This window comes from Equus przewalskii, chromosome 5 (assembly GCF_037783145.1).
Source record: "Equus przewalskii isolate Varuska chromosome 5, EquPr2, whole genome shotgun sequence".
Classification (NCBI taxonomy): domain Eukaryota; kingdom Metazoa; phylum Chordata; class Mammalia; order Perissodactyla; family Equidae; genus Equus; species Equus przewalskii.
Genome location: NC_091835.1, coordinates 7,142,780 through 7,166,770, shown reverse-complemented (window position 1 = coordinate 7,166,770; position 23,991 = coordinate 7,142,780). Strand labels below are relative to the sequence as shown.

Here is a 23,991-nt window from a genome sequence, read left to right as displayed (position 1 = left end):
TGAATGTGTATTTGTGGATTTTATGGAAATGTGTAAATATATGTGTATGTATTTGTATTTTTTCCCCTATGGCACAAGCGTACTATAAACAGTTAGTGGCTGGGCTCTGAAGTTACACTACCTAGATCATAATTCTGGCTCCACACTTACCAGTTAGCGGTTGTGGGCAAGTTCCTTAAGTCCTCCAAACTTTGGTTTTCTCACTTCTAGAATGATGATTGTTACCAACTTCATGGCAACTTTGGAGGATTAAATGAGATGAGCATGCCTGACTTTTTAGCAACCACTCAATATATGGCAGTAGGTATTTATTCTTAAAAGCAACAGTCTAAACTAGCTTTGCCCAGTGAAGAATTTTGTTTTATTCCAACCAAGTCTCTCGAACTTATCTACCAGGAATTTCCCCTGACTGGAAGGGGATTGAGTGGGTGGAAGAGAGTATCTTTAGTCACGCAGCCCTATGCAATGCATCTCTCTGAGCTCAACTATCCTTCTGACTTTAGCCTTCTCGCTTAGGCCAATGAGGAAAACAACGTCCATGGAAATCAGTGACCTGTCCAAGCTCACAAGGCTGGGACTATAAAACCAGGTTTCCTGACTCCAGCAAGGTACCCTTAAGGTATTTTGAACCCCATCCATGCATGGTCATTGATGGCTACTTGTTAAGGAGGGGGAGAATGGTACCCACAAGGAATCCTATGATTGGAAATGATGTACAACGTCATCTGATTCATTACCCTGGTTTGTGCTTCCTCTCCAGCAATGGCACCCCTTCATGGGCCAGTGGCCAAGATCAGGGGCAGCTTTCAGCATGCAGGAAGGAGTTGGTCTGAACAGGCCATGACTATGACCTAGGCGCCACCTTACTTGCTGCTCACAAATAAGCTAATGGTCTCTTTGTGGCAGAATGCCGGCTCTTCAACTCACATGCTTTGTGGATTCTTTGAAATTGAAATCATTATTCCTCATCACTCTTTTCTAGTCTTGCAGCCCAAAGGATTGGGCATTTTTAGTGTCCTCAGAGCTGGGCACCAAGCCCCACCACCCTGAAGGGAGTTCTGCTGTGGTGTGATTCCCAAGAGAAGGGAAGTGTCATTTGAACCAATGTCACCATTGTGATCATCACAGAGACTTTGGCAGGCCGGAAGCCCTGGGCATTAGCTCAAACTAAGTGACTTAAAAAATAAGTTACTGCCTTCTAGAGCCTGGCATATTTTTAGTTTAGTTTTGAGGAATTTCTCATCATTAGAGCTGTCTCAAATGAAACAGTAAGTTTCTCAACTTTGACAGTGTTTAATCAGAGACTGGCAAACCACTTGACATGAATATTGCAGAGGAGTGAGATGATCTCAAAGTCCCTCATTTAGGGCTTGGCTTTATCTTTTCCCTCACCCATCAGGGGTAAGAGAGTTGAGTAAATGAAGGGAACCCTACATAGAGTGGGGGAGAATTTCATCAGATTTCCCATACTAAAAATGATTTCTGCAGAGGAAAATCAATGCGGTGTCTAGGATGAAAGCTTGGACTTACAGTTAGGACATCTGCCCAGGATCCATCAACCAGCTGAGTTGATTATGCTCTCTGGGTCCCTGTTTCCTCACCTCTCACATAAGAGGGTGGGGTCAGAGCATCTCTAAGATTCCTTATGTTGGGAACTTTGGTTGGGAGCTCATAACTGGTCAGAATATAACGATCAAACACCTGTATGCAGATAAACATATGACAGATCCATGGCGAAAGAATAAAACCCATAGAACTTGCCATGATATACATGTCATTATTCATGTATGTTCCTAGCTAAGAAAATTGCACATTGCGGAATGAAGTAGAAGGGATCTTGAAATCTGCAACAATACTGCTTGACTAGGTCACGGATGCCTGTTCACCAAAGGTGGCTTTGGTGTTCGCAGCTTGTGCTTCAGGCCAGAATAAAGAGAGGGTCCATGTTTTCAATTCTCAGGAGCCCTGGCTTCTGCAGGCTAGGAAGATTCTTCTGCTTCCATCTATGCTAGGGCTGCCATAACAAAGTACTACAGACTGAGTGCCTTAAACAACAGAAATGTCTTGTCTTAGGGTTCTGTAGGCTAGAAGTCCAAGATCTAGGTGGCTGCAGGATTGGTTCCTTTGGAGGGCTATGAGGGAATAACCTGTTCCCAGCCTCTCTCCTTGCCTTGTAGATGGCTGTCTTCTTTCTATGTCTCTTCACATTGTCTTCCCTGTATGTGTGGCTCTGTGTCCAAATTTCCTTTTTTATAAGAACACCAGCCATATTGGGTTGGGGCCTATCTTAATGACCTCATTTTAACTTGATTACCTGTGTAAAGACCCTATCTCCAAATAAGGTCACTTACTGAGGTATTGAAGGTTAGGACTTCGACGTATGAATATTCAACCCAAAACACCATCCTTACCACCCCACCCACTCCACAGGACCTCCTGGGTCATGTCATAGTTGGCAGGATGGGTAATTGGTAGTGAGTGATGAAAATGATCATTCATTCCTTTAGGCTCATCTATCCCTTTTGGCTCCCCTTTTCCCTCATATCTTTAAACCAATATTTGCTCCTTATGTTATATTCCCTTAGATTTGCTGAGTGGTGTGTATATGTGTGCAAGTATGTGTGTGCGTGGGGCGGGGGTGGAGAGACACATTAGCACACAGTTCCTCCTCTCAGTGCTTCTGCTCGGTAGAGCAATGCAGCATTTACATGTAGGCTGTAAATATGTCTAGCTTCTACATAAATAACCAGACTTGGGCTTTTGTCTCAAGGCTTCTCTGGGAGCAATCTCGATATATGAATAGTAAAGCTATGACTTCCCGGGGTCAAGCAGTAGCCTCACGTCCACACCAATGGGAAAACACGCTCAGTGTAAATCAAGTCTGATCTCAGTAATTACCCCACCAGGCATTTATGTTGGGCTGGGTCCCAATGCCCTACCACGATAGCCATCATCTCCATCCTGCACTCAAATGACCCCCTTTGCAGTCGAGGTCATCCTGGAACCCCATCAGGAGGACTGGATGAGGGAGGTCCCTGAGAAAACGTTTGCTACTGTGATCTCTGAGTCCTCAAAGGCTGGGGCTGCTGGACTTGGTCGTGTTCAGCATGAAGAGAGTGCCTAATCAATGCCCAACAGTCCAGGGACATCGGCAGCAAATGATTTCCAAGCCCATGCTCCCAGTCCTTTTTTGACCTTCTTTTGAGTTTAGCTGCCAAGCTTAATCCATGATTTTGTTTACCCTGTGACTGACCAAGTATTTTAACCGATTGGACATAAGTATCTCAAGCTTACATCCCCTAAAACAATTCCAACTTTATGTAACGAAACTTTATAAAGTACACATGAGTGAAGCAGGGCCAAGTCATTTTGAAGAGGCAAGAACTCGTGTAGGGAAGTCTGACGGCCTGATTCTGGCCTTTAGTGACTCAGAAGATGAAGATGAAGATGAAGACGATGAAGGTTTAACTGCTGCTTCCTGGCCCCCACTTGAGAGCTCATTCCAGAAGACCACCCCACTGTGCAACGTGACCCAACTCTATAAAGCTGCTGGTTGAACATTGCAAAGGCAGTCATGAGTGGCAAGCCCCAGAGTCAACTTCGCAGATCTGTCAGCCATGAAAACACTGGACCTTCCCCAATTTTCAGGACTGGAAAGAGATTTCTGCTTGTTTAACGTAATGCAAGTCTGATTAGGGAATGCTGGTGTGTAACAACGCGAGTTTTACCTATCCTCTGGGAACAAGCAAACAAAATAAGCAAATACAAGATGACCAAATTGAGGGGAGAGAAGGATGGTTAAGAAAACTCACGATTCTCCATCCTCTGAAGATTCTTGAGACTGTGATAGGAAATGGACCACATTGCCTACTAGTTTCAAGGAGTTAACAGTAATAATAGGTGACATTTATCTAGCATATTTTACGTGCCAGGCGTTGTGCTAGGTGCTTGTACATTTTCCCATTGACTTCTTACAAAACTCTTAGAGGTGGGAATAATTTCTAAGAGTAGTGAGGATAAAATGAACTAATGCACATAAAAGTGCTTAGGAATGATGAAGTGTTATAAAGATTCAAAGATTCAATGCATGCTGTTATTTTATTAGATGACCCTGACATTCCTTTTAGCCTAAGAATTATGTGGTGAAATAACAGATGCCCAAAAGTTATGTCATCTAGTGCTAACATATACCACAAAGCATCACCCAGAGAAGTCACATCAGCTTCTTAGAGAGGGATAGAAATGCCAGGCAACCTGCTTAGGGAACCACACAAGTGCAGAATCCTCCTTCAGTAACCATGAGGGCACCCAAGTCAAATAGGTCAGCAATCGATGAGGACAGACATGTTGTCAACCCCTAGCCCTGGTGGAAAAGAAACCAGGTTTTTCATTGCCTGTTGCATCTTGGTTAGTGTTTCTGATCAGGGATATAGACGTCACAAGGTTTGAGCTCTGCTGGACTCAATTTTCTTATCAGTTGAATGGGGATAATAGTTCACATGTTTATACCAACACATTAAATGAGCTGATGTATTTGAAAACATCTATCAAAATGCTGACATACAGGAAGTCATAAAAAATAATAATTAAACACCCACTGGTTCAGCCTGGTTGGGAAACGAAGACCCAGACCTGGTGGGGCTTATGCAAGGAGACACCTTCTGTAAAATGGTGGTGTTTGAAGGGAAGCCAGCCTAGAGGCATCGGAGCTAGCGAGTATCAATGCCCTTTGGGCAAGAGCCTTGTTTGTTTTTATTCACACAATGCCACCCACCTTGTCACTGAATCACTCACTCGTTGTTGCCCATTGTTTTTTCTGGAGTGCGGAGGCACATGAAGGAGTTTGTGTGGGGGACATGGTAGAGCTGTTTCGAATGTCATTAAGACATACTAAGCTAAAGGGGCCAGAACAAAAGCTGGGGCCTGTAGATCAGCTGTCAGAGTGAGCACCCAAGTCAACAGCTGGGGGACGCACAGCTGCACTGTTAAAACAGAGGCTTTGGGATCTGACAGAGCTGTGTGTTTGTGGGCAAATTCTTGAACTTCCCTTAGCTTCAGCTTCAAGAATTAGACATGACAATTCACGGAAAGCACTTGAGCAGTGCACAAGAGAGGTTCCATGTTGTTATTTTGAAGGCCCTTTTATATACATCAACTTAAATTATTTCGTTTGAAAGTGAGGCAAACAGGATAGGAACTAAGGACAGAGATTTCCGGATGAATGAGTTTCTTAATACCTCCAGCTCTGTGTTCCAGTCCCAGTTCTGACAACAGCCCAGTCTAGCAGCTGTTGGTCTGCCCTCTGCTCTCTGATGGAATTAGACTAAATTATCTTCAAGTGGTGTAGTTTAAAGACAACCTATGCAATCACGTGTGTCCTAGAAGTGAGAAATGAACTCTGTCCATATTTGGAAGTAGAAGGTATGAGGGCAGAGGGAGTGGAGGGTTGGAGGTTGAATCACATGGCTGCCATTCAGTCATATGTCCTTTCTTTCTTTCTTTTTTTTGTGTGTGAGGAAGATTGTCACTGAGCTAACATCTATGCAGATCTTCCTCTACTTTGTATGTGGGACACCACCACAGCATGGCTTGATGGGTGGTGTGTAGGTCTGCTCTCAGGATCTGAACCCATGAAGCCCGGGCCACCAAAGCAGAAGCAAAGCACGTGAACTTAACCACTATGCCACCAGGCCAGCCTCCCATAAGTTCTTTTTAAAGATAGGCTTTAAAGGTTCTGAAAGGCAGATCATTTCTGGCACTTAGTCCTCAAGAGTTGTGGAGGCAGAGCCCCAGATGAAAGCATTTCTTGGCTTTTCCCTATGGCCTGACTGCCCTGCACAAGGTCCGTGGGACGGCTGGCAGCAGTGAGATGAAGGGCGTAAATGGAGAGATGGAGCTTGATGGATTTGGTAACTGCTGGTGACTGAGCTCCTATTGGCTACAGCTCATCACATCTACGACCCCAGATTGGAAACTCACAGGTTGGGTGTGGTCTGTGAATTTCCCCCATTTAAACTTGGTGGGAGGTGAGTCTGACCCACAACGCCACTGCGCTCTGAGGGCTTCCGGTCCCAGCCCCAAAGCCCATCTCAGCAATTTAACTGTGGATCAGAGAGGATGGGCAGGTTACATACTGGGGAGAGGCAGCATGAAGAAAAGCACCCGGGACGAACTTGCTTGAGTTGATCTGGCTATCCCTTTACCCAGGTTCTCAGAAAATGCTGCTTGTTTCGTCCTCCACGTGCTCAGGGTGAAAACCCAGAAGGTTTGGCTACAGTAAGCCAAATGTAGTCATTGGAGACGACAGATCACAAGGCATCAGGGTAGGAAAGTCGACATGGTCATCTGAAAGCCCAGCATCTTCCCTCCCAGAGGGGTGGCAGGGGGCAGTCCGTGCTGCCTTCCACCCGTTCTCGGTACTCACTCCCAACGCACTGGCCGCTGTCAATTACATAATAGCAGGGTGATGTTTTTGCTTTGTGTACTCAATGTGTGTATTCTGTGTGTGCGTTGTTTGATTGTTTACTTAAGATAGAGTGTTTTACCTCAAATAACACTCTTCTAGCAGCAAGGACCCTCTCCTTCAGAGTTACTCTGCAGAACTTGGAGTTGCTCCATAGGTAAACAGCCCACTCTGCCGATTTGGTGGGTTATTACTCAAAAAATGTTCTTTTTGTGGCGAAGTTGGGGGTGTTTAGACAAAACGACAAAATCTAATTTTAGGGCCTCTGAAAAGCCTTTATTCTTTGCCACAAAATGGTCTGAAATTTTCTCCTAGAAATCTCAACCTTTAGAGATTCTTTTCTTAAGCTTAAGGCTTTGTTCCCTGGCAACATGCTAGAAAAACTGCGTAGGACAGGACACATATTAATGCTTATCTCTCGATTCTACTTGAATAGGGATGAGTGTCAGCTTTTACAGAAAATTAATTTTGCCAGGGAGGGAATGAGGGTTGCTTGACTGGGTTGGCAGGGAGGGGAGTGAGAGAAAGGTGAGAGGGCTAAGAAGTGGGGTTCTCTTTAAAAGGCCAGGGGTATAGAAAATAACCATGCCATGGTGCAGAAGCAAAGCTTTCGTTTTTTTCCTAAGTTTGAGGAAAATCTGCCCTGATGGTGAGGATCTGGGAACACTGAGACGCACTGTGTCCTGGGCTTCCCTTTAGCCAAGTCATTGTCAAAGGGTAAAGCCATAATTCTTAGACATTATAAAACGAACATGTCAAAGATTTTATGTCGCTCAATAATTAACGAGGGAACCCGTAAGATGTTGCAACTGGTTTGAAGGAGAATTCAAAGAACCTCACAAATACAGGTCAAGTAGAATACCAAAATCAAAAATAAATGGTGACACTTCAAACTTGAGTAAACCGCCTTATCAAGAAAAGTCCTTAGAGCCCTCTTTATTGATTGTGGGGTTTGGTATTATCTCCATCAGTACAACTTTTCGTTTTTAAAAGCAATGATAAAAACCTGATTCTGTTGTAGTTAATTGTAGTGAACTGTTACAGAGTTTCCCAGTGTTGACCTGTGAGCCACCATGTTGATTTCTGGAGAGGGGAAGGTCTTCCTTAGGAATGATGGGAGAGATGCAGAGATTTTCTTCCTCTGCGCTGACGTTGTGTGTGGTCTAAGGGGATCCACATCTCAGTTTCCTTTTCCTCCAAATAGGAAAGATACCAGTTTTAACTCATTTTTCTTTGCAAGAAAACCAGAAAAATGATTGTCAAGTGAATTTAAATGGCCCCCCTGGCCCAGCACCCGAGCACACAAAAGTTGCTTAATTAAGGCTCTGGCTAATGCATCAGAAATCCAAGTAAGGAAAAGGGAGATCTTTCATGGCCTGCCCAACCCGATTGGTGGAAACCTCAGCTCACAAACACCCCTGTCAGTTCTCCTGGCAGGCTCCCCCATGCTGTTTGTTTGCAGTGACATGACACGCTGGCGCCTGGAGACAGGGCAGGGCGGGGAAGGCTTTGGAATCTGCACAACTCATCGCCCTCCCCCACCTCCGCAAAGCTTTGTCTTCAAGCTCTGTCTCTGGGGCCCTCGGATCAGATTGCTTGCTTCCAGGTGCCAGAGAGACACTTTTCTGTTTGTTCTCCCACTCAGATTGCCCTCCATTTGTCCTTCCCCCAGGTGGGGGTGGCAAGTGACAGAGGTTGTTTTGAAATGAATCTTTCTTCTTCCTCCCCTCCCTTTCTTCCCCCTACCCCCTCAAACTGCGAGAGCGTTTTGGCTTCTTTCCATCAATTGGGGATTGTGTTGGAGATTTGAGCCTACTCTTGTTCCCTGTAAATAGCCCAGAAGCTAAGGTAGGGGTGCAATCTTTCGAGGTGAGCTATTCTTGGGGGACAAGTGGGAATGCATGGAGCTGGTTGCACTGGTGAGAGCTCTCTTTTGGTCCTAGACTGTGCAGCCTACAGTCCCCCCAATATTCCCACCCTAGTGACCTTGTCACTGGCTTATTTTCTACTCTCCCCACGCATAAGGTATTACCCAATTTGAGTACTTTTCATGCCCCAAACAGCTGGCAAAGATTCCATGTCCTGCTGTTAACCGATCTAGCCTATGACTCTTTGCTGAGGATATTTTCCTTTTGAAGAAGATACTTATCAGTCATTAAGATGACAGACCTTCTGCATTAGTGAGGAATTTTTGTGTTGCAAGTTGATAAAAACCCAGCTCAAACTAGTTTAAGCAAAAACAGGAAGGTGGTTCTTCACAAAGCTGACAAGTGCCTAGATTCAAAAGCAATCACCAAGACCCAGGCTTCCTGCTGGCCAGCTAGACGTGTTTAGCAAATAAGAGTACAGGACACTCCATTAAATTGGAATTTCAGAGAAACAACAATTTTTTTTTTAGAGTAAGTATGTCCCATATTGCTTCCTATATTTTATCTGGCCTACTCTACTGGCATCCTGTGTCAATCTTCTCCTTCTCACGTTGGGATTATTCTCAGGCAGGCTCTGACCATGAGGAAACAGAATCACTGTTGATGGTCCTAGATTCACATCTCAGGATTTAGGAACCATGGAAGAAGAACTCCTGTTTCTCAAGAGTTCTAGCAAAAATCCTAAGGTTGCATCTCATTGATCTGGCTTGGGTCTTGTGGCCATTGTGGAAGTAAACTCTGTCCAAGGGGATGAAACACTGGCTAGGTCTGGGTCATGTGCCTACCTCTACAACTGGGGTATAGATTTAGCCACATAGGAGCCACTTGGATTAAAAGTGGGTAGGAGTGTACCCAAAGGAAAATCAGAGTGCTATTACCAGGAGAAGAAAGATGAATGCTAGCTAGACATCAACTCCAAGGTCCAATGGTAGGCATTCTCTAGGGCAAGGCTGTCTGAAACTCCTCACATCACACATTAGCTTCTTAGAGTCTGGTGTGGATCCTGGAGGAGTGGACCACGATTTTGCTCTCAAAGGATGAGTTTGGAGAATGGATGGCAATCTTGGTAGCCCCTGAAGCAGCAGCAATGACAGTACAAAAATACTTATTTAGTACCTTCTCTGTGTGGCCTATAGTACCCAGAATGAGTCCTACACAAACACAGAAAGGAAGATTTTACTGATGTCCATGAACTTACATTCTAGTGAGAGATATCACATTGTACCTTGTTCTAGAATTTCGTAATACTTTCTTTGTTTCTATGTACAAGTAATTATGAGTAGACACAGAAGGGGTGAATTAATTCCAGAAAAAGCTTGCTGGAGGAGATGCATTTGAGCTGGATCTTAAAGTGTAGGTAGAGTATAGACAGGTAGATATGGAGAAAAGAAAGAGAAAAATTCCAAATGGAGGAACTAGAAGCAGCAAACCTGTTGGCTCCAGATTGCTGCTCCTTCACTGGATGGCATTGCCTTTCAGGGAGATGCGTCTTGAGGTGGGCCCTTGCCTTTGCTCAGGGCCAGATAGGCATTAAGGAATCCCAGGAAAATGAATGATTACGTATTCTGAGTGAGCTACTAATTTGGCACTCCTTCAAGTACTTGTTCACAGTTAACGTAAAGAGAAGACTGAGTGATACGAGAGGATGGGAGTTGGAGAAGAGGGACTCCAGGTGGGGACACTCAGCCCCTTTTCTATTCCCCTTGGCAAATCCACTCTGGCCCACTCAACAAACGAAAGACCTGCAGTTAAATGGACTCATCTTCCTTACTTAGCAAATATCCAGGGTTACTTAAGCTTAATCCTTGGAGAAGGGAGGGTCTCGCCTCCTTGCCCCAAGTGACTTAGTATACCTTCAAAGCACTCACACTACTCTTCTTGAGGTGAATTCTGATAAATTCCATTTTCTCACCCTCTATTTTATTTCCCTGGTAACCTTTAGCGTGATAGCCTTCTTCTTCCTCCAAATCCGACCCTATCCCAAAGGGTTGAAGATTGGAAAATGTTTTGCCTCTCCAGGTCATGGGTGCTTGAGTGTGTTGTTCAGAGGAGAGCTGAGTGTGTTCCTGGCTCACTTAGGCAAAGCCCACTCCAAGTGCAAGGTTTTCTCCTGGAGTGAGCATCAAAGGCTATAATAGAGGCTGGGAGCATGAGCAGTGGTACCATTAGGTGAGATCCCTGGATACTCCATTTAACCTGCACTATGTGACCCCGGAAATTCAGAACAATAATTGAGAGGCCATTGTTCACCTGATGACACTTTTCTGAGGACTGCCATCTTCAAAGATGGACTGCCCTTTGCTGGTAGAACAGGAATCCAGTACTTGAACCCACGGCCCTTCCTACTCACAGGTTACACTATTCCCCAGCCTAGAGGTCTCCTTTCGACATGACTCCATGCCTCCTTTCGACACTGGCCAGATCAGGATTCCCCGACATGAAAAACCCTGAATTAAATTTTGCTTGAGAAAGTGTTATTGTTTCAAGTTTGTGTCTTTGGGGCCTTTTTTTTTCCCCCCAGACAGATCCACGTGTGTTATGGTGAGGATCCCCTAACGAAATAAATTGGAATATGTGGTTCTTTAAAAAGATGACAGTGGAGAAAAAGCTATTTAGAAAAATAAATATGAATTCAACCCATTGTAGGGTCAAGTTATACTTTTGAATCTATGATTGGAAATGGAATTGAACCAGACAAGAAAAAAACAACATGGTGAAATAATAGATCGAAATGGTATTGTGTCATTTTTCTGCCCCCAGGAGAGATTGGACCTTGACCCTCCTGTTGGAAAATTGGGTACTATTCTCTTCTAGGGAGAAAATGGGCCAAACTTCATTCCATTTTAGGGTTTGGCTATCACTAAGTTGATCCCTATGGACAAACTCAAGGTCCCCCCACGGCCCAGCCCTATCCTCTGCGGTGTGTGTGCTTACTTGTGTTCATGCCTATCAGCTCATGTTGGCATTGTCACCCCCTTTATCCTGGGATCTCCTCCTCCACAGTGAGAGTGGCATTCATGTCTCTCAGCTACCAGAGCCAATAATAATAGCTTAGCCTAAAATGTCCCTTTTATTTGTTCTCACTCTCTCCATCCCTCTTGAAAGACACTATAACAGTCCTCCTGGAGGAATCTTAAATGCATATTGTTAAGTGGGAAAAGCCAATCTGATAAGGCTGCAGACTGTATGATTCCAACTCTACGATATCCTGGAAAAGGCAAAGCTGTGGGGACAGTGAGCAGGTCAGTGGTTGAGGGGTAGGGGGAGAGGAGAGGCTGGAACATAGGGGATGTTTAGGGCAGTGAAGCTGTTCTGTGTGCCATTGTAATGCGGAATATATGACATTATGCATTTGCCAAAACTCACAGAACTGAAAAACAGAAAGATTGAATCCTAATGTAAACTACAGACTTTAGTTAATAAAAATGTATTAATATTGTCAAATTACCACACTAATACAAAGATGTTAGAAAAGGGAAAACGTGTGTGGGAGGGAGGGAGAGAATGTCTGGGAGCTGTCTGTACTTTCTATTCAATTTTTTGATAAACTTAAAACTACTTTAAAAATTAAAGTTCGTTAATTTAAAAAAAGTGTCCCTTTTACCCCAAGTATTTTTTTTCCCATTTTCCCTATCTCTGGGTCTCCCTTTAGGAATGTTTGAGTTGAAAGTGACTTCGATTTGCTGAGGGTTAAATTTAGATCTCCAAATACTCCTGTATCTTCAGCATTTCAGATTATTTCATTAAAACAAAACACAAACTTATTGTTTATTGTTTCTGGGCTAATTATGATAATTGGCACATGTTCACTCAAACCGTGAAGCTGAGTCTCGGGCAACCTTCAAATTAACGCGATGTTCTTGTTCTCTCCAGTTCTGTCTTTTCAGATCGTGGCGTCTTCGTTCTTCTCCTCCCTGTGGCTTCTCACGGACCTAAACACTGTCCATAAGGCATTTGTGCACGGTTCTGGTGAGCACCGATCTTGCACGTAACTTTACAAGGGCCGCTTTCTCTTGACCTGGTTGGGAAGAACTTTGTCGCTTCTCTTGCTGACCCCTCTTGACCATCCTTAAATGCCTCGTAAGAGCCGACTTGGGAATCCACTGAGTTTGACTCAAGAGTGGCTCATTATCTTAAAAGCCCTGGTCACACGTATCTGGGATGATCCCTGAAGACTCTCCAGATATTTATTTAATGAGAGCTGCAAACCCAAACAGAGAGCTGTGTGGTTACAGAAAGAATTTTAAACAAAGTCCTTGAGCAGTGTTCGACCTCTCTCTTCTATAAACAGGCTCTCTCTGTCATCACGCGGGCTATCCACAGGGTCCAGAGGTATCTGTCTTAAGACACTGGAATCACTGGGTACTGCACTTCCTCAAGCCAGAGAAAACAGCCCCGGAGCTCGGGGAAGGATGCTCCCGAGCAGGTCGTTTAGCAGGACTGTCTTAAGAGCCAGAATATTGTCATTCCCCCATTTTCAGCCCCAAAGGTAGGCTTCTGGGCTGAGAAGCAGAGAAGGACTTGACTTCTTTGTAGAGAAGGACATTATAGGGCTTCTTGGGCATTATGAGTGTTATGCATTTTATACAACCCAGTGCATTTAGCCCTTGGAGATGGGTGTTAGGATTCCTCAGTTTATGGATGAAAAGGAGGGGCAAGAAGAGAAAGTAACAGGTCCAAGGTGAAGTGGCAAGATCATCCCTCGGGAGCACACCATCCCATGGTAATATAATGCAAGACACAAACGCGAGCTGCGCATATGATTTTACAGTTTCCAGTAGCCAGATTGAAAAAAAAGTGAAATAAAGAATCAGGTGTAGTTAATTGTAATAATGTATTTTATTTAACCCAATGCATCCAAAACATCACTTCAACATAAATTAATATAAAAATGTTAATAAGATATTTTCCCTTTTTCTGTGGTATAAAACTTCAGAATCTGGTGTGTATTTATGGTTACAGCTCATCTCAATTCAGACCATCACATTTCAAGTCACATGTGGCTCATAGCCTCTGTATCAGACAGTGCATTCTAGAGCTTCTGCTTTTATCCTCGGATCCGGTGGCATCACTCGAGGTCTGGTTTGCCCTAGCCCATCACTGAATTGTATTTTAACATGATGCCCTGGCCTTTCAGTGAGAACACAGCCACATGAAGTGTGACAGCCAGCAGACGCAGAGTGGAGAGGCGCTGACTCTTTCCAGCTCGTTCACTGGCCCCACAGCCTCACGCTATTGAAAGCAAATATTTTATTGTTATCCTTCCAAAATGATATGCCTCCTTCTTTGTCATAACGAGTGTTTTGTAGCTGATTCTGTGTTTTGTTTTGCCTTGACTAGTAGGAGGCTTAGGGCCAAATTGCACTCAATTTTAACTATGGATAGATACGTGATTTAATGGGGAAATATAATAACATATTTTGTTAAATGTTCTGGACTAGATGAAATATTCACAATCTGCTCACAGTAAAGTCTCCTCTCTGGTAATGGACTGTATCTATTTCCCTTCTCGGGCAAAAGGTACTATATATAATTCAATATGCGAACAGCCCTGGGAAGTCTGTTGTTCAGTTACGAGGCAAAGCAGGGATAATTTTTTTACTTTAATTTACTTCTGAAGCTTTCAGTAGGTTTTTCTTTCTTGAAAACTCTTAAACTGTGCTTCCAAAATTAAGTAAATCACACTGTCCTCTTTTCTCTTTCCTTTGTGTGATATAAAGAAATGCAGAAAAGAGAGAATAATATTTTTCCGAATGACACCAAGAAGAAGAGTTTCCTCTCTCTGTAGAAATGATACATAGATATGGATCTTTTTCTGTGTCTCCCCAACTTCTGTTTTAGTATTTAGAAAGAGTTCTGGTGCTACTCAGTCTATTTCACGAAGTCCTGCCAGAGACGTCCCCACAGCTGGTGCTGTCCTGTTGCTGGCTCTCTTACAGGCATTTGCAAATAATTGTCTGATGAGATGGATCTGAAAGGAGCCTTTCAGGTCTTTGAGATCATCCAGTGTAACTCCCTCATTCTACAGATGAGGAAACCATAGCCACATCCACCCACGGGGATAGTAACATTTGCAGTGGTGTCATCTATCAGAGTTGCAAAGAGCAGGTGCATTAACGGACCTTTAGATGGAACGGAAGGCCATCTCAGAGACATGGGAATTCATGAAATGTATCTTTTTATTCAGACTCCAAACATGATCTCTCGAGCTCATTTGCTTTGTGATTCCTTATTGGTATCACCCTGCCAACTCAAGCCCAAGCCCTCATGACTTAAAGAAACTTTATGTCTGTCTAAAATGTATTGTGTTGGTTTATCTTATCTTTGATGATTTGTGTCACCATATGGAATTGAAATATATATACACATGTGCTACTTAATGATGTTTTGGTCAACAATGGACCATGATGGTGGTCCCATAAGATTATTACCTTATAGCCTAGGTGTATAGTAGGCTGTGCCATCTAGGTTTGTGTAAGTGAAAAAATCACCTAACTAAGCATTTCTTGGAATATGTCCCCATCGTTAAGCTATGTATGCCTCTGTAGGTGTGTCTGTATACATATATATATATATACATACATATATAAAATACATAAACATTTATATAATAGAAGTTATATAGTTATATATATGAGGTTATATAATATAGATGAGGTAGAAGGAGAGGAAGAGAGAAAGGTTAAACGCTGAGAAATAATAGCATATCTCTTCTTCTCAATTCCTCAGGCACGTACGAAGCACCCACAAAGGCCACGATGATGGACACAGAGAAAAGTAAGACAAGCTCGTGTTCTTTTCCTTTTAAGAACTAAATGGAACACTTCTTCTACCACCTTTTTTCCACTCCACCAAATCTTTTCCTTTCTTAGTCTTCCCCGTCTTACTACAATATACCATTCTGTAATCAGATACATTATCTAAAAGACAAGGAGTTGTTCTTGATTCCCACCTCTGCCTTCCACCATCCAGACTCTCATCTAATCATCATTCCTTCACTTCCATCTCCCGGATACAGCTCACCTCTCTCCATTTCTCTCCATCTGCACTGCCGTCACGCTGGGTTGATGCCATCACCTCTGTTTGAACTCCTAGAATGTCCTGCTGCCCCTCTCCTTCCGCTATAATCCATTCTTCACAAAGCAGTCAGCAAGCTCTTAAAAGCCAAATCAGATTATGTTCCCTCCCTGTTTAAAGCCCCTCCGCACAGTTTGAATTAAATGCAAACTCTTCAAATGGCCTGTGCCGTTTAGCTTCTTCCCAGCTCTGCAGCCTGCTCTCAGTCTCCTCTCCTCTGCTACCAGAGCTCTAGCCACACTGAGCACCTTCCACCCTCTCTGTTGCATTGTCATGATTAACCTTACTCCGCTTCCGTGTAAACAGTGTGATGTGCGTGTTAACTGAATGTGCAGACTATCTTCCATCCCACACTCTAGGAGGCAGTTAGGGAATATTTCAATCACCGTGATGAAGAATCCATGCTCCAGAAATGGCCCGGGAAGGGCTTTAACTGTCAATTTCTAAATCTGCATTAGAAGGTACGTTAATTAGCATAAGCAACATTACAAATAATTTTTCATTGATGAAATGAATGCTGTTCAAGAAATATGATTGGCTAGAAGGTTGTACTCACCCTGAAGGAAGAGTCGTTTGTATGGCTGTCTTTCTGTGTGCTCACTAATAAATGCTTGGGCATCTGGTGGAATTTGGTCTGAGGCTTGTTTCCATTGCAATATGCCACCTGGCACCCGGTTGTGGAATAGGAGCCATATGGCTAACCTCTTACTCTGGCTAAAGAATGTGATAGTTGTGAACAGCCAGATTGGCCTGAGGTGAGGCCCTGCCACTCTCAGAGAGGCAGAGCTCTTTCACACTTCAGGAACTTTCCACCGCAGTGCCCTTTGCTGGGAACGCTCTCCCTGTCTGTCCCCTGATGACCATCTTCTGAGTTAGCTAGTTTCAACCTAAATTTTGGTTTCTCAGATTGGTCCTGCTTGACCACTCTTTCTAGGTAGGTCCCCCTGTGTGTCAGGCACTCATCTGACTGCTCTCTGATCGGATCCATCCCTGCTCCTCTTCTGTTCTGTTCTGAATCACAGGGAACCGGATCGGCTCAGATTTAGCCAATGGCAGGCACTACTACATGCATACAACCAACTTCTTTTATGAAATCCCCTCCGTTTATAATTGGGTAGCTCTGTTTCCTGATTAGACCCTGTTATGCTCTATCTTGTTATGGTAGATTGTGTCACTCTGCTTTGTATTTTCCCCGTAGCTCCTTTCACAACTTATAATTGTTTGTGTATTTGCTTACTAGCATTTTGTCTGTTTCTCACATCAGACTTTGATCTCCATGAAAAGGGATTCTAGCTGCTTTGGTCACCATCACATCCTCAATGTCTTCAGAGTTCCAGGTACTCCATAATAATTTATTAAAAGAATAAATAAATTTAGTGCCTGGGGTTTTAAATCTTGGATCCATGAACCACTCAGGGGACCTATGGATGAGTTTTAGGAGATAAATAAACCTTCTGAAATTTAATGCAAATGTTTGTATGAATTTTTGTATGTGTGCTTGCCCCTTCATTGGTGAATGTCAATAACTTACAGTATAGTTTCTGTGTATTAAGACCTAAAAATTAAGTCAGTGCATCTAGTGGGAGAGATGTACACATGTACAATTGTTATTAGAGTTTTCTAGTATTGATATTAATAAAAGTACATCAGAGCACAGAGAAAGAATGAGCCCCACTTTCTAAGTTGTTCAAGCCAAAAACTGAGGTGTCATCCTTGATGTTTCGTTTTCTCTTACTCTTCACATCCACTCCATCAGCGATTACATCAGTTGACTCTACCTTCAAAACACATCCAGAACTTGACCTCTACCGTCATCATCCTGGTCCAAGCCACCATAATCTCTTTCCTGGATGGGTGAAAAGAGACTCTTGTCTCACTGTTCAGCTCTTCCCCTTAAGTAGTCTGTTCTCAACCCTGCAGCTCAAAGTCTAACAGGAGTCAGATCATGTCACTTATTTGCTCAAAACTCTCCAGGCGCTCTAATCTCACACAGGGTTAAAGCCAAAGGCCTCCCAAAGCTATCTGAGATGCAGTCTGTCACTCTCTCTCTTGTATCGTTTCTTACCTCTACCTGTAGCCCAACCAGACTTCCCAGTTGCCGTTTCTTCTCCCATCACAAAGCCTTTGCTCTGGACGTCTCCTCTACTGGAAGGCTCTTCTCCCCTACAGCCTCTTCTTTGCTCCTTTGTCCCTTTCAGGTCTCTGCCCAAACAACAAATAACAACCCTGCTCCCCGGCTCTCTGTCCTGCCCATCCTGCTTTATTTTTATCCATAGCATGAATCACCATGTGACAAGCTATTTATTTACTTATTTATTTGTTTATTATCTATCTCTATGATTAGAACATGGCTCCAACAGGTCAAGGGCTTTGTTCAATTCAAGCATAGAGCGTGCCTGGCATAGGGTAGGTTCTCAATACATATTTGTTGAGGGACCATGATGGTGGTGGCATTTACAGAACCATAAAAGATGATAAGGATTTGGAGGGCAAAGAAGGATGGGTGACAGGGAAAAAGGCCAGTGACAAGCAGCCCTCAAGGATGGCTTGGGATAAAGTCTTTTCCTCCTGAGTATGTTTTAGTTTCAGAATTTTATATTCACCCATCACCCGTTTCTCCTCCCTAAAGGTCCTGGATAAGTCCGTACCCAGAAAGAGATTCTGCCTCACACACAGAATTGGTTCCACCATTTTTTTTTTCTTAATCCGTGGATATAAGTGTCAGAGTTCAACGATTGGGTTAAAGGAAGTTAGGCTGGAGAGTTTAGTTAGTTAATGCTGTTCCAGAGAGAATTCTTGACATACCTGTTGAATTGATGATTAATGCAACAGATGATTGGGTTGGGGGGCAGGAACTGATGTTGGAAGTCGAGCAAGGTTAAAAGGATATATACACAGATATACGTATGTATATATCTGTATGTATGTACACAGAGAGAGAGAGAGAGACTGAAGCATAACAAAACTTACTGAGGAATTGAGAAGCTCCAGGTCATCCAATAACTCTTTTCCAGCCTCTCCCATCTGTCATCCTGAAATGCTGGTGAGATTGACTTCAAGGAACACAGTCAACTTTTGTTTTTGGAGACTGCCGGGTAAATATTACAGATCTGGAACTGTTGGCTCACAACTTCAAAGCCTTGAATAAAGCTGCTGGATTATTTGGAAGCCACCTGGCAGGAAATTTAACTTTTGCAGTTTAGGGTATTTTTTTTTCCTTCCAATTTCTTAATTCCTACCTGCCTCCTCCATCCTCCTCAACACCAAATTAGCTATTTGAATGCCATAGAGGTAGTTTAGAGCTAGGTACCAGCCAAGGTCACGAGGCTCAGTGTATAAGAAGTGGATGCCAGCTGTATTTCAGACACAATCTCCAAGACCAGAGAGACAGAGGGAGGGGGGTCTGGACTTCCTGATCCTGGATTTTATTCTCTCTTCTGTGTGCGCGTGCACACACACACACACACACGTGTGCAAAACATTCCTTTCTACTTTTAATTTCCTGCTTCTAGAAAGAATGGTGTGACAACTTTCTGGGCCTCTTCTATCTGCCTTCAGTCCTCCTTTTTTGGTCCCCCTCCCCATGGATGCTCTAACGCTCTACATGAGAGGGTAAACAGAGAGAGTAGTCAGCAGGGAATCAAAGAAACAAAAATAAAATAGACCCGAGAGGTCTCCAAAAGTTAACAAGAGCTTTTGAAACCTAAATCCACACTCTGGAGGGGAGTAATAGTGTAATAAACTGTGAGAACTCAATTCAAACAAATATGTGATCATAGTGATCAGGACTTACGAAAGCTTGGCTCTGATTCATGAGTTTGCTAATTATTTTCACTGTTTTCAATGTTAAAACTAAGTTCAAGACTTTCCTCTGGAATATTATATATAGCAATAAACTCTATCTGTCTATTTATTCACCCATGTTTATATAAATAGATAGAGATATAGTCTATTTCTATAATGACTCAATGTTTGCATTCTGCGGTCAATGTACATTCTACCAGCACGTAGCTTGGTGTGACCCACAGTCTGTCTCGATTTCTGCCTTCTAAATGTCTAAAATCAGTTCATCCCAATAATCTGTCTAATGTTAAAAACCAAAATAAAAACAAAGAATAGGCTTAAGATATGCATCCTCGTTAGTTTAATGGAGCCCCTCCTTGTGTATCGTTGTGAACACCATATTTGAACTCGTGTGCCCGGTCCATATACTTCAGCCCCTTTACAGCCCTAAAGCAGTCTATATTTAAGCAGTGGATTAATAAATGTGAGTGATTCACTCACCAAGTATTTTTTGAGCAACTGTTATGTACCAGGAATGGTGTGAGACTCCAAGGATACAGGGCAAAAGGAACCCGGTCTTTGCCTGAAGGAATTCACAGTGCCATGAGGATTCCGGCAACAGCAGTCTGATGTGATGGATGCTGTGATACAGGTAGAAAGTGCAGGATGTGGTGGAGCCTCCAGGAAGTGTACCTGACCTCCAAGACCCTCTCTGGGGAAGGGATTGTGGAGGTGATGGAGTTTGAAAGAGCAGCAGGAGTTAGCTAGGTAGAGGGGATGGGGTGGGGGGGTCTGAGAGCGTGTGTTCAGAGAGCAGTGTGTGCAAAGGCACAGTCACCCCAGGAGGGCTTGTGCCACTGAGATTGTCTGGTGTCTCCAGGGGGAGAGTGTGGGGAGATTCAAGGCAAGCAAGGCTGGCGAGATACTGAGTGAGAAACAACATCTTAATGGGTGTTAAGAAAAACCCAGGTGCATTGCAATCTAGAGGTCAAGTTAACATTTCAGAAAGATCTTTTCTTCCTTAAGAAAAAATCAGCATCTCAAGAACTGGGTCCGTGTTTGGCCACTGAGTCCAACACTTCGACCCAGGCCTGCAGCTAGTAGGCCTTCTACGAATGTTAGCTCTTATCGTACTGTGTTGTTCCCACCATAATTACGTGATGCACCTGGTGCATAATTAAATTCAGTAAACATTCATTTCCTTTCTCATTCACTGTTTAGAAAGCAGATACCGAGTGAGAGGTATGACGGAAAGAAAGTGGCCCAGGAGGCAGGGGGTGAGCCCAGATGACCCATTGGTGGCCCACTTGGCTCTGAACTGTGGCTCTCTGAGCAGAGCCAGGGGCTTGTCTGCGGTGTGTGGGCCTTCAGTTATTGCTCTGCTCACCCCCTGCCCTGCCCAGGGGAGACACACAAGCAAAACTGCCTCCGGGGAAATTGCACCCTCGCCAAGCCTGGAGGGCCACCCTGTTTCCTGTTGGCCTTGGATTTTCTTCTTTGGTCTGAATGCATTTGCATTGTTCTCCAAGTCTGACTGAAGCTAGAGGGCATTCTATGTAATCCCTGAGCTGGTTTCCTCTGATTCAGAACACACGCATGTACACACACATGCACATGCATATACACACACACTAGCACTTCATCCTTGCCAGGGTCCCAGGAGGTGAAAACTCCATTTTATTTTATTTTATTTTATTTTGCTGAGGAGGATTGCCCCAAGCTAATGTCCATTGCCAATCCTTCTCTCTCTCTCTCTTTTTTTTTTTTTTGCTTGAGGAAGATTAGCTCTGAGCTAACATCTATACCAATCTCCCTCTTTTTTTCTGTATGTGGGACACCTCCACAGCATCGCTGGTGAACAGAGTAGGTGTGCGCCCAGGATCCAAACCTGCAAACCTAGGCCGCCAAAGCGGAGTGCATGGAAATTTAACCATTCAGCCACTGGGCCGGGCCCTGAAAACTCCATTTTAGTAGGTGGTAGGTTCAGGAATGTCATAGTTGTCTTAGGCTCCGAGGATCCCTGAGAGTTCTCCCTTTGTACAATGGCCTGATTGTGAGGTTGACGGGCTGAAAGTTCATCTTAAACAAACAACCTCAAACCTTAAACCCAAACACCACGGCCGCACTCCTGGAATCAGGTCTGTTTTCCTAGAATATCTGGTTACAGCATTTTAAAAATGAGCAACCTCATTATCAATCGTGTTTCTGAGAACCCAGCATTCTTTCAGAAAATACCAGCTCTCCAGGGCTGGCAAGAGCTGCAAAACAGAGCATTCTCTCACCTGCCACCCTCTCCCTCAGGCAGCACCCAGACAAGCCCAACAGCTCAGTTTAGCAAAAAATGAACACCAGGACTTGATTTCCACTAAGAAGCTGGCATCCTGGGTAACAGAGTGAGGGAGTGGGACCTTGCTCAGAGGTCTTAAAGAACAAGAGAGACTTTTGTACTCGTGCTGTCTCAGCATCACACTACTGGTGAGAACAGGGGGCCAGAAGCTGGGTTTCATTTCCCAGCTTTAGCACGTACTCATTGCGTAATCTTCAACAAAGCATTGAAATTCTCCAGGCTCCAGTTTCTTCACCTGTGGAATAGTGATAATGATTGTGAGGATCAAGTGACGTGGTGCATGGGAAGATGCCTTGCAAATTAGAAAGCCTTCAATATTTGAAAGGAATTACTTTATTCCTCTTAATATGGTCTTTCCTTGTTCCATATATACATGTGTACATATATGAATGCATAGAGCTTTCTTATCTTTCTTCAACTAGACTACACACTCTTAAGAGTTTTGGAGAACAAAAGTTAATTTGAAGTACGTTTAAAACACTGCTCTTGACACACTGCTGGGCCCAGAGTGGGCATGAAATAAATGTATGAAAGAATGATTAAATTATGTTGTTCATAATCTCCTATTTAAGAAGGTAGGGAGCTATGTACTGAGTTTTTTTAAATTCCAAATATCTCCATATATCTCTATCTTGATTGATCTATCAATCTTTCTATTTATCTATTGTGTGTGTGTGTTTCTTTTTTTTTGTAACATCTGTTGCTAATCTTCCTTTTTTTGCTGAGGAAGATTGCTGCTGAGCTGACATCTGTGCCAGTCTTCCTGTAGTTTGTATGTGGGTTGCCACCACAGCATGGCCCCCAAGCAGTGTAGGTCCATGCCTGGGAACTGAACCCAGGCAGCCAAAACAGAGCACACCGAACTTAACCAGGAGGCCACGGTGCCAGCCTTGTCATATGTGTTTCTTTATCTGCAAGTGTATTTCCTTTCAGAAGACTCAGTTCCCAGGGTTCCTCATGTTAGAGGCAGCTCAGCAGCTTGCATAGAACATGGTATCTTCGCCGAGAGATTCCATTAAAAAGTTCTGCTCCTCACTAACTGTGACTTTAGTCACATTACCTAACCTCTCTGAGCTCCAGATCTGACATCAGTAAACTGGGCCTGTGCCTACCTCACTGGGTTGTGGTGAGGATGGAATGAGACAGCATACGCAAAGCATGTATCGTGTGCCTGGCCCTTATTACCGGTTTGGTTCAAGGTTGACATTCTACCAACATAATTAATGGGGGAGGAGGAGGAAATGGAGTGGCAGACATGTGAGAGGGGTGACACGTGCAGCAGGAGTCCAGGAGTGAGCAGGGTACCCCTTGAAGGTCCTTCTAAGAATACAGCCTGGCCCTATGCTGAGATAAGCCCCGGGGCACAAAAAGGACGAAATTAGAGCTTTGAGCCTAAGTATATACTCCCATTCCAGTGAGAAACCTATAGTCGCTCCAAGCTGACCACCCAGGAGACCCATTCAAGAGATATCAATGGTTCTGTCCAAGGAAACACTTGTGGTTCTGCGTTACAGTCTCCAGGCGGGTTAGGAACTGAAATAAGAAGTGGGAAACACAACGCGAACATCTCTTTTTTCATTCTCTTCCTAGGTGATATCATCAAGTCTCAGAGCTCTAAACATCATCCACATGCTCACAACTGCCAAGTCTGTATCTGCCCCCTGGACACGGCTCCCAAACTTCAGGCTTATACATTCAGCTGCCTACTCTATATTTCTCCTTCATATCTATTTAAAAAAAAGTGCAAAACTCAGTTTCTGGTCTTCCTCCCTCTCTTCCTGTATAAGTTTTTCCTAACATCCCTTGGATCTCATGATTGGTTCCATGCGTTACTACACAATTTTAAAAAAGTTAGCACTAACAGAGCAAAAGACTAGGTTGCAAGGACTGTGCTAAGTTCTGGGAAAACAGAATAAAGTAAAGAAGAATCTCTGCCCTCAAATGGCCCACTATGCAGGAGGGGAGACAGTCCCTTCTTCCAAAAGTATTTATTCACGCATCTCAATGTGGTAATATATGCTGTAGAAACAGAAAGGGCAGAGAGATGTCCCCACAGGGTGATACTGAGGAGATGACATTTTGAGAGCTTCATGCCATTTGGTGGGTATTGTGGTTCCAATTAGTTACTCTCAACCTATTTGAGAGGATTACGCAAACTCACCCCGTAGGTCCGCTTTGGCCACGTGACTTGCATTTGTCAGATGAAATGCGAGCAGAAATGTCGTAGGCAACGTTTCAGCAGAAGCCTTAAAAGAAATCACCAGGTTCTGTTGCCCTTTTCCTTTTTTTGCAAGAAGGGTATGTTCCAGGGAGGGGCTTCTCCTTCACCCTGGATCTTGGAATGAAGAAGATCCATGGCAAAGGGCTGCAGCCAGCCAGAAGGTCAGTGAGAA

At 43.7% G+C, this 23,991-nt stretch overlaps 1 long non-coding RNA gene across 12 annotated transcripts in view; it reads left to right on the top strand.

Annotated features, from left to right (window-relative positions):
- Positions 1 to 23,991, top strand: part of LOC103554259 (uncharacterized) — a 311,616-nt gene that overhangs the window by 190,859 nt on the left and 96,766 nt on the right. For 8 of the 12 annotated variants that reach the window (XR_011539768.1, XR_011539769.1, XR_011539770.1 and 5 more), the window contains 2 exons: positions 12,265 to 12,360; positions 15,121 to 16,805. This is a non-coding gene — a long non-coding RNA (uncharacterized lncRNA). The remainder of the gene's footprint in view (positions 1 to 12,264; positions 12,361 to 15,120; positions 16,806 to 23,991) is intronic. The other 4 variants (XR_545654.2, XR_011539772.1, XR_011539773.1 and 1 more) reach the window with 4 other exon arrangements.